The sequence below is a fragment of the Chinchilla lanigera genome, unplaced genomic scaffold (assembly GCF_000276665.1).
Source record: "Chinchilla lanigera isolate Chin_1 unplaced genomic scaffold, ChiLan1.0 scaffold00001, whole genome shotgun sequence".
Classification (NCBI taxonomy): domain Eukaryota; kingdom Metazoa; phylum Chordata; class Mammalia; order Rodentia; family Chinchillidae; genus Chinchilla; species Chinchilla lanigera.
The window spans coordinates 23,812,816-23,822,720 of NW_004955402.1; the positions used below are offsets into that span (position 1 = coordinate 23,812,816).

Sequence of the window (9,905 nt, forward strand, 5' to 3'; positions counted from 1 at the left end):
GGCAGAGCCTTTAGGAGGTGGGTCCTGTGGGAGGTCCTGAGATCACTGAAGCTACATCCTGCAAGTGGACTGGGTGGCACAGGTCAGTCTTGAACTGGAACCTCCAAAATTGTGAGCCAAAGTAAACCTTTTCTCTTTATAAGTTAATTATCTCAGGTATTTTATTATAGTGATGGAAAACCCACTAACACACTCCCTTGCCAGTTCTTTCTCCCTCACACACACCACAAAATTTTGTTTCTCCTTCTTCATGGAGGCCTTCCTGGTATTATAGTTCACAGTTATCTCCCTCCTGCAAAATGTAGAAGGACACACAGTCCAAGATGCATATTTGAACCATTTTGCATGTTTAGTATTCTTTAGTTATTTCATATATTAATTAGTACTCACAGATTTTATTGTGGCAGAGAACCATGAATGTCATTCATACTTGCATCATTGTTTTGTCATTAATGATAACTCTTGCATTACTTACAGCAATCCACATCATGTAAAGGGCCTACACATAGGACTTTTGTTACAGACCCACCTCATCCAGCAGCTGGTGTCCCCTGTGGAGGGTTCCAGTGTTACATATCGTTTCACCTCTTCTGTGCTGAGCATGGAGTTGGGTACCAGGTAGCCCTCAAACGCTTGCCTTAGACCCACTTAACCATGAGACGCCACCTGCATGGTGCCCCCTGGTGGCCACAAGAGGACATCACAAATGCCTTCGATCACAGTGTGTACTTGAACCACAATAAACTTGGGGGCCCCTAGGAAGACAGCATCTCCTTAAGCCCTAGCCCTTTCTCTTCACAACCATGATTTTCCGAAGAATTGGAGAAGAGAACAATGCTTTTTTCCCATCATCTCCCATCATGCCTGTCTTTGATGGTACATAGCTGCCTACGGTTCTGGAACCCCACTGCTCAATAGCACAGATGTCTGGCCTTCTGCTCACGATGCACATGCCCTCTAGAAGAAACTCCTCTAGTCCTAAAACACATCCATGCTGAACAGCAACTCTTACTAGCATTCTGTCTCCCAGCCTCGCTTTTTGACGAAAGGTCAAGAAACATGTTAAGAGCCTCACATGCACTCATGGAGATCTGGCCCTCATGACAACCTGAGACTTTCTCTCCTGAGGATACACATGCTTCCTCACACATGCCCACACTCACACCTGTGCTGCTGTGATGGCACAGATAGAAGTACCTTTCATACAGCATTTCCTCATCCATCCACCGCCACAAATGGGGCCTCCCTGACTTCCCAAATCTACCTTTCATGGCACGCTCTGCTGTAAGCTCTCTAGGGGCCTAGGGGGAATATAGGTGGAGGTGAAGCTGTGGGAATAGACCTGGTATAATGCCTTTCGGAGGTGCTAAGGCCAGTGAAGTCGCTCAGCAGAGAGGTGCTTCCTACTCATCACCTCCCTACCCTACTCTGAGCCAGTACTGGGGTCAGGCAAGTATGGAAGCTGGGGCTCCAGGATGTAAAATCTAGGTTTTAGTACAGCAGTGTGGGACCAGAGGAACCCTGAGGCACCTCTGGAGACTGGAAATCTCCCTAAGGGGCAGAGAGTCCTACAGAGGAAGTGATGTCCAATGGAATTTGTGCTCTGAGGACGAGTGAAAACTCTCCAGGCAGAAGGAACAGCATGAAGAAGAGCTTGAAAGAAGCTATGTGTTTTCCTAAGAGCCTGGAGGTCTGGAGGGTTTGTGGCCAGGGGACAGTTCACCACTAGCTGAACCCTGTGGGTAACAGAACCTGAGGGGCCTGAGAGGTTTATCTCACAGGATAACTGTGGTCATCTGAAGGTGAGAGTCTGGATGCAGGAGGCTATCATGGTGGCGGCGCTCCCCTAAAATCCCCAGCTTGTCTTACTGGGGCTCCCAGGACCTCCCATCCTTACCACTTTCCTGACTCTAAAGGTAGTGTCTGTGTCATGAACTGTCTTCACATTTGCCTCTCAAACCAAATTATAAACTCTTTCAGCAACAGGGACTGTCGGTCTAGTTTTTGTCCTATGCTAGACACCCTCTCTCTCAGTTCAATTCTGCATGGGGAAGGTTACTACACATGGTGCTGCTGATGATTCAGGCGGCAACATGCAGCATTGCAAGGGCCAGTGCTGCAGGAAATGGTGAAACAGTGGGCTGGTCTTGTTAGAAACTGACCTGAGCAGAGGGCAGGGATAAGCACACCCCTGGGGTTCTAGCCCCAGCCTAGGCAGCCAGTCTGACTGGTGTGCACTGGAAAGGGACACGTCTGACTCTCACTTTATTACACTTGTCACTAGTGGCAGAGAGTGGTAGACATGATCTCCTCTCCCTGTTGTCGTAAGTAGTGTGAGTAATGGTGACTCTATTATTCTCAGAAATTTAAAGAATGTCAGAGCTGGAAAGGACTCCAGAGGCAATGTGCTTATGGCCCTTCCCAGTCCACAAAGTGTTCCAGGGAAGGACTGAGCTGAGCTGAGGTGTGTTTTAGTTACTTTTGGGCATACCTGATGCCCAAAGTTAAGGAGGGGAAGGTTTATTTAGCTCACAGTTCCTAGAGCCTTCAGTCCTTAATCAGCTGGCTTCAAGGCAGGGTGGCATCACAGAGGAGAAATAGTTCATGGCTGGCAGAGGTAGCAAAGCAGCAAGGGATGACCAGCTCTTTCTATCCCTTATATCTTATCCAGGCTACTTAGGCAGGCAGCACTCACACCATCAATCCTAGCGCCTGTGTCCTAGCATTGCACCATGAATCAATGCAACATCACACACCCTGGACCTGGCCACCTCTGAAAAAGCCCCACCTGTGACTGCATGAGGCTTTGAGGGGACATCTAGACACAAGCTATACCAGGGTGCCACCTGGCTTACTCTGGGCCAGGCTGGTCTACTCATCCAACTGCCCTCTTGTTTGTTTGTTTCCTTCAAGTCCACTACATGACTGTGGACACAGTAGTTACGGGTTCTCTCAGGCAGACTCATTAAGGAGACTTACTGAGCTAGGCTGGGGCTCTGCTGAGCAGTCATAGAAGATTCAGTCCTATGGGCATAAATGGGGGTGGACAGGGCAGGGTCAAAGAATGCAGTCAGTGTAGGGGGCAGGATTAGTGTGAGCAAAGTTCCAGGGGAGGAGGAAGAGGAGGAGGAGGACTTCAAGGTGTCACTATGGGAAAGGAGTGAAGAGTCTTCAAAGGAACCAGTAGGTGGTGGGGCTGAGGCTGCAGGCTAGTGTGGAGGAGGAAAGGCAAGACCTGTGGGTCTCACAGAATAGACCCCTATGTCTAGCTGGTCCCCTCTCTGGATTTAAAGCACATTTTGCTGTCCTCCAGGTTGGTGTTCCCTTCTGGAGGATGGGTCCAGGAATGTGCAGGACACAAGCCTGCCAGACCTGGCTCCCATCGGAGTGGGAGCTCTGTTGAAAGGAAGGGCTAGAGGACTCCCATGTGGTGAGCATTGGGGGCTGGGGTTCTGGCCCCAGTCCTATGGTGAGTAAAATCTCATCTCCTGTCACTTAGATCATGGGTGCTGCACGAGTCAAAGAAGATAGCTGAGCTGGTAGTGGTGCTGAAGCTGGTAGCCTTTGGGCCACACCTGGCCAGCAAATTGTGACAAGAGGGTGTGAGTGGCCAGTCAGGTGCCCTCTGTGCCTGGAGTTAGGTTTTGCTCTTTTGCTGCTGACAGCTCCCTTTGCATGCAAACCATTAGGCAAGTGCCTCTTAACAAGATCTCCCACTTCTCACACTATCTGGTCCCCTGGGCTTGTCCCCACATGAGTGATAAATAGTAAGAGGGTCCGGGGTTCCAGGGCCCCACCGTCCTGACTTCCAGGGCACTCCCGGCCCTGAGACAGGTTTTTCTACCTTGGCACTATTAACATTGGGGCCAGAATTGTTGGGAGACCATCCTGTGCATTGTGGACATTTAGCAGTTTTCTTGGCCTTTCCTTACCACGTACCAGCAGCATCTCCAGCAATGTCAAATGTCCCTGGGTGCAAAATTGCTCAGTTGAAAATCACTGTTAAAGGACAGACAGATTCTTCTCTTTAGGAAAGATGGGCAAGAAGAAAGATAAAGCACTCATTTTCCGAGGACAGAAAGAGAAAAGCATGAGGCCAGGTGCGTGTCACTGAGGAAGGGCTGATAGGACTCTCACGACTCAAGCAGCACTAAAGTGCTTTTTCCTCTTCACTGTGGAGGAAGCATAGAGGAACCCTACATTGCTGGCTGGATTGTGTGCCCCGAAAAAGATGCTGAAATATTAACTTCCAGTGGCCTTATTGGAAATAGGGTCCTGGCAGAGGACCAGGCTAAGATGAGATCATTAGAGTGGGCTTCCATCCAGCATGACTGGTGTCCTCAGAAAGGGGGAACTTTGGATGCAGAAAGAGACTATGTACACAGGCAAGGAAACGTGAGGAAACAGAGAGAACACCATCTACAACCCAGCAATGCCTGGTGGGGTTCAGAGCTAGGAGAGAGGCATGGAACAATTCTCCCCCATAGCATTCACAAGGAACTAACCCTGGCAATGTCTTGATCTGGGAAGCTTAGTCCCCACACTAACACCTAGCAGGGACAGCAGCATCAGGGAATTGTGGGTGCGGCTATGACCTCATGATCCTAAGCAGTGACCCAGAAGATGATGGTTCTGGGAGAGAAGTTGAAGGTGCCGAGAACAGTCGTGTTCACTATCCAGAGACAAACCCACCACTGTGCCCACAGGACAGATGAGGGGAGACACATCACGTCTCTAAAATGAAATGCTTTGATTGCGCCAATCACTAGAAGTTGTAAAACTACCCCGAAGAATTAACAGCCTCTGTACATGCTAACTACATCCATCATAAATTCATCTTTAGTTTCTGTTATCATATCACTGTCTCTGGGGACCCCTGTCTTGTCATCATTTGCCCTTTATAATTTATTCATCTTGTTCTTGCCTGCATCCTTTCTACTTATCATTCATCTTTACACTTGTACATAAAATTAGATGGATTCTTCAATGGCAGGGCTGTCAGGGAGGGAGCTGGCCTCATCAGGGAAGGCCCTAAGGCTGGAGGAGGTCCCATCAGGGTCCTCTGTGAGTGTCAATGTACAGGTGGAGTGGGCAGAAGAAGTGGAAGGAGGAGGAGAGAGGGGAGAAAGGAGAGACAGCGAGGAGCCAAGTGGGGTGGTGGCACACACCTACCATTGCAGCCCTAAGAAGGCTAAGGAAGAAGGTCTGGAGTTCAAGGCCACCTGGAGCTATATAGCAAGTTCAAGGCCAACATGGACTACATGGTAAGACCTTGGCTCAAAACAAAAATAAACACAAACAAACCAAAGGGAGAGACCACGGGAAAGATAAAAGAAAAATGGGGTAAAAATGAGTGAGGTGTGGGGGAAGAAAGAGGAAATTATATAGAAGGAAGAGAACAGTGGCAGAAAATGAGGGGGAAAAAAAAGAGGAAATGGGATTAAGAACAAGGAAAGGGAAAGGCTATCAGAACGACAAAAGAGATACCCTGAGACAGCAGGGCTAGGAATTCAACTGAACTTTTTTTTTTTTAATCTTCCATTTCAACATCTTTCCTGATAAACTCAAAGAAGGTCATGCTGAATTTCCATGGAAATGACCAGTCTGGAGTTGCAGGCAGCAGTCGGGGCTGGGAGTGGCCATGGAGGGACAGTGCTTATCTACAAGGGCTGAGCGGGGGAGGAGGTGGGCAGTGTGTTGGTTTGCTTTGTATTCTAGGGTTGCTGGAGTGAGGATACAAAAGCCAATCTTTAACTAGTGAATTGGAACTTTAATGTTTACCAAGCAGACATAGCTTCCCTCCCCAGCAGCTCACCCTCTCACTGCCTCCAGGCCTCCTGCTGATGGACCCAGCTCTCCTATCACCAGCCCTGCCCGGGAGCCGTCTCTGCTGCCAAAGGAGGGAAGTGCTGGCCACTGCTTGTCACATCGCCTGATTTCTGTACTCAGAAACCTCCCCCTGGGGACCTTGGGTTCCCAACTTTGGAGACAAATGGATTCTTCCTGAAAGACAATTTCTTGCAAAGTCTCAAAGCCTGGAGGAGCTGGGATTAAGCACCAGGGCTGTATTTTAAGGGACATTTCTGTCAAGAGGTTACCCATGCACACTCAAGCCCAAGTAGGTCTCTGAGCAGGCTTCTGCTGCCCGAAGCATCTCGCCAGCTCCAGGCTCCCATCCTGCCCTGTGTGCCTCATCCCTGGGCTGCTTCTCAGTGCCCTCATCTGACTTGCTGGTCTTGCTCCTATCTCTCTATCCCCACATGCCCATGACCCAAGGAAAACCTTTTAGCAATTCCCATACTCCACAGTCACCTCAATCCCTTCTGAACTCCTAAAGCAACTGGCAGGGCTAACAGAGGTGGCCACAGCAGACCCAGTGCTATTCACGAACTGTGCAACCTTGGGGAAATCTCGGTCTCCTCACCTGTCGGGGAGAACCATGACGTCTTCCTCATAGGGTGATTGTGAAGATAAAAGGAGGCAATAGGGGTACAGTCCTTGGCATCATACCAGTCTGTTTTAAGTGCTTAGCAATGTCAACTGTGATTAATGAGTAACTGTCCACACTACTCATTTTATAACATCTGCTGTCTTATATTGTTGGTTATATTTATGTGTGCATGTACATGTGTGTGCAAGCATGTGTGTGTGTGGCTTCTGTGCACAACTCAAGGAGAAACCCCACGAGGGAGGGCACATGTGTTTTTCTTGTCTCTATGTGTTATAGGGTACCCTCCTAGGCCAGTTCCTGGTACACACTCAGGAAATGCTTGCTGATGGATTGGGAAAGTGTCCCATGTGGACTCGACCCTATGAATAGTGGAACAAGCATTGAGAATGGAAGGGAATGGGCTACAGAGGGCCGGGAGGCCAGGAGAGAGTGAGGTTGTGAGGAAGAGGGATCATAATAGAGATAGAGTTTAAAAAAAGTGGAACTGTCCTGCTTAGATTCTGGCAGAAGGCTGTGCTCTAAAAGATCCTGATGTAACTTCATGGTTTACTAATGTCATTCTACTAAAATCTTGCCAAAGTCAAAAATAATAATCCATTTGTGAGGCTGGTCCAGGATGACTCCATCAGCCACTGGAGTTGCTTCAATTAGACTGACTCCCAGGGAAGCTGACCTCCGATTTGTGAGAACAGCCACCGTGGTCTGGCACCTGAGTGTCCACTTATCCCTAAAGAAAGATTAGTTCCCTGCTTTTTCTCCCCGGATGAAGACCTGTGTTAGGGATGCCTGCAGTTCTGTCTTGGTCGTGCTGGTGGTGGTAGTGTTTGCATGATCATGTGCATGACAGTCATGGGATGATTTTTCTTGCTGGCGACAGGATGCTAGCTCTGTAAGTTGCTGGGAAACAGAATACGTTGCCTGTACTATCTTTCCTCCTCTTTCTCTCCTCAGTAAGAAAGTGGAGGCTGATTTTAATGGATTGATTTTAATGGATTCTGAAGTCTGGAAAAGTGCCTAAATTGCTGAGGTTACCAGTTTTCCAGGTTCTTTTTTCAATTTCATTCTCCTTCGTCAGACACAGAGTGTGCTTGCTGTGGCACCTATGTGAGCACCCCGGACAAGAAGAGGTTCTGCCCTTCCTCCCCACCCCCACCACCAAGTAGGTAGCCCTAGGCAAGGCCTTGGCTGGCAGGAGCATGCATGACTTGGTCAGGCCAGAGCATTTCACTTGGTGTTATTCTTGCATTTGCCAGCAGCACACTTTCTCTGATCTCAAAGGAAAGAACCAAGTAGCAATAATAACTCCAGTTTTGCTTTCCAGAATCATAATGACTCCACTTTAAAGCATAATTTTATTCGGTCATTTTGTTTTTCATTTGTCTGCATGTGAGTTTGTGCGGGGACAATGTGCCCTCGGAACTTAGAGCTACGATTCTTTTTTCCCTGTCCCTGCCCCCTGCGGGCTGCGCTTGCCCTGAGAATTTGTGTGATGAGGCTTTTGAGGCCATGAATCGCCCTGAGAAGCCTTTGAAGAAAGGCTGGTATTCCAGGCAGCACACGGGGACTCTGGGCTGCGTGCAGTTCTGCTATTGGCCTCATCCTCACCCCTCCCCTCTCCCAACATACATTCATGTTTCTTTTTCTCCTTCCTCCCAAACTTGCCCAACGTGTCTTTGTGATTTCAGAAAAATGCCATTGGATCTCCCAGTATGAAGGATTAGCGCAGATTATGGGGAACAGTGTTAATTATCGTAGAAGGGGGGCTGGCGCGTCGCTCCAATGTGCTCCTGATTTCCCCTGGGCCTTTCTGCCTGGTAATAAGCCTTCTTTAATCTGGCAGGCCCCTTGGTGAAATCAGCACCACGGACAGTGATATTGATTGCTTCTGAGAAACCATCACAGCTGCTCAACCAAATTACCTTTGATATGTGACCTTTAATGTAATTACTGCAACATCAAAGTATTTCTATAAATTATTAAAGAACTAATACACTCCATCATTTAGCTATTCTATTATATGTAAAATAAACAACCACAAGTTAATGTTAGATCCCCAGCAATCCATACTCACTACTGAAATTCTCCCAGTTCCGGGCTTCTCCTCTTTCAAAATCCTAAACCTCCCCCTCCCACCTTCTCTCTTTCTGTTTCCCATCTGATTCCGGCTTTTAGCCAGCATGAAACTCCCCAGCAATCTCTCTCCAGCTGATGAAGGACCTCCCATAACAATGTGATATTTTCTATTCCATTTGGGTGGCTCTAAAATATCTATCACCATCTCCCCCAAAACAAAGTACCATAAACACTTTATTAATCAGCACAAACCTTTCTCAGAAGCCTTTGATTATCTTACAATATGGCTTTATGCTTCACACATAACGTGGGGCGATGCGGAGCATATTTCTGCCATCTTACAGAGGGTACCCAGAAAGTAATTACTATAATATATGTGCATGTAGCTGCGCCACTAAAAAACCAACTGGGAATGGCCACCCTGCCAGAGCTGGGCTCCACACAAAATCTGTGCGGTGCTCCATTTCCATATATTTGCATCCGCGGCTATGTTATTAAGATGACTCAGCCCCGTGCGCTTCAACCACAAATACCAAAAAACAATACAAAGGCTGTCTTAATGGAAGAGGGGGTTGTGTGATTCAGCACTCCCCACCCCTGAAAAGGGTAAAGAAAGATCTTTGATGCAAAGGAAGGCTGCTCCCCCCCACCCCCCACGCCCAGCCCAGGGTTGCATTTTCTCTCGTCTACCTGGTTAACCTTTCCCGCTGTGGGGCAGAGGGAAACGTGTGTTTACATACGTTTGCTTGGTAAGAATGTAAACATGCATGTGTAAGCATGGGAGCGCATACATAGAGAACACACGTGCTTCTCGGCAGTGTCCATTGTAGAAGCTTAAACACCGAATATTTATTCTTTAAATTCTTTAAATTATGCCCACAAACACACATCTTTCCATTTATCTTTAGATACTCAGCGGCCGTATATCTCCCTCCCCCCCGCCCCGCCGTCTCTCTGAACCCACCGGAGAGACCGCACAGACCCTTGACCCGAGGAACACTTCTTATTTTATGGTGATGAACTAGCCTCGATAATAGCCATGGCTGATATCACACCCAGTTAGGGGGGCCATAAATAATCCTCCTCTCCCCCACACAGAAGCTATAAACCAGGGCCGAGGCGCGATAGTTTATCAAAGACGAGGGCTGGCTCCTTAAATAAACCGCGGTGATCTCACTCGGCGGGCGCCGCGCTCGGGCCGGGAAGCGCCCCTCTCTCCCTCCCACGGCGCCCCCCACCGCAGGAACAGCCGGGTCCCAGGACCAGCTCGGCAGGCAGGGTGGCACCGAGGTCCCGGAGGTGTCTCGGGGCTCCCGGACCCACGACCCGCTGCGCCCCCGCTCCGGGCCACCCCGCGGGGAGCGCGCGCCAGAGCCGCGCT

The 9,905-nt window shown here is 48.8% G+C and overlaps 1 protein-coding gene across 4 annotated transcripts in view; it reads right to left on the reverse strand.

Annotated features, from left to right (window-relative positions):
- Window positions 1–9,905, reverse strand: part of Celf4 (CUGBP, Elav-like family member 4) — a 291,336-nt gene that overhangs the window by 205,656 nt on the left and 75,775 nt on the right. The window lies entirely within an intron of this gene.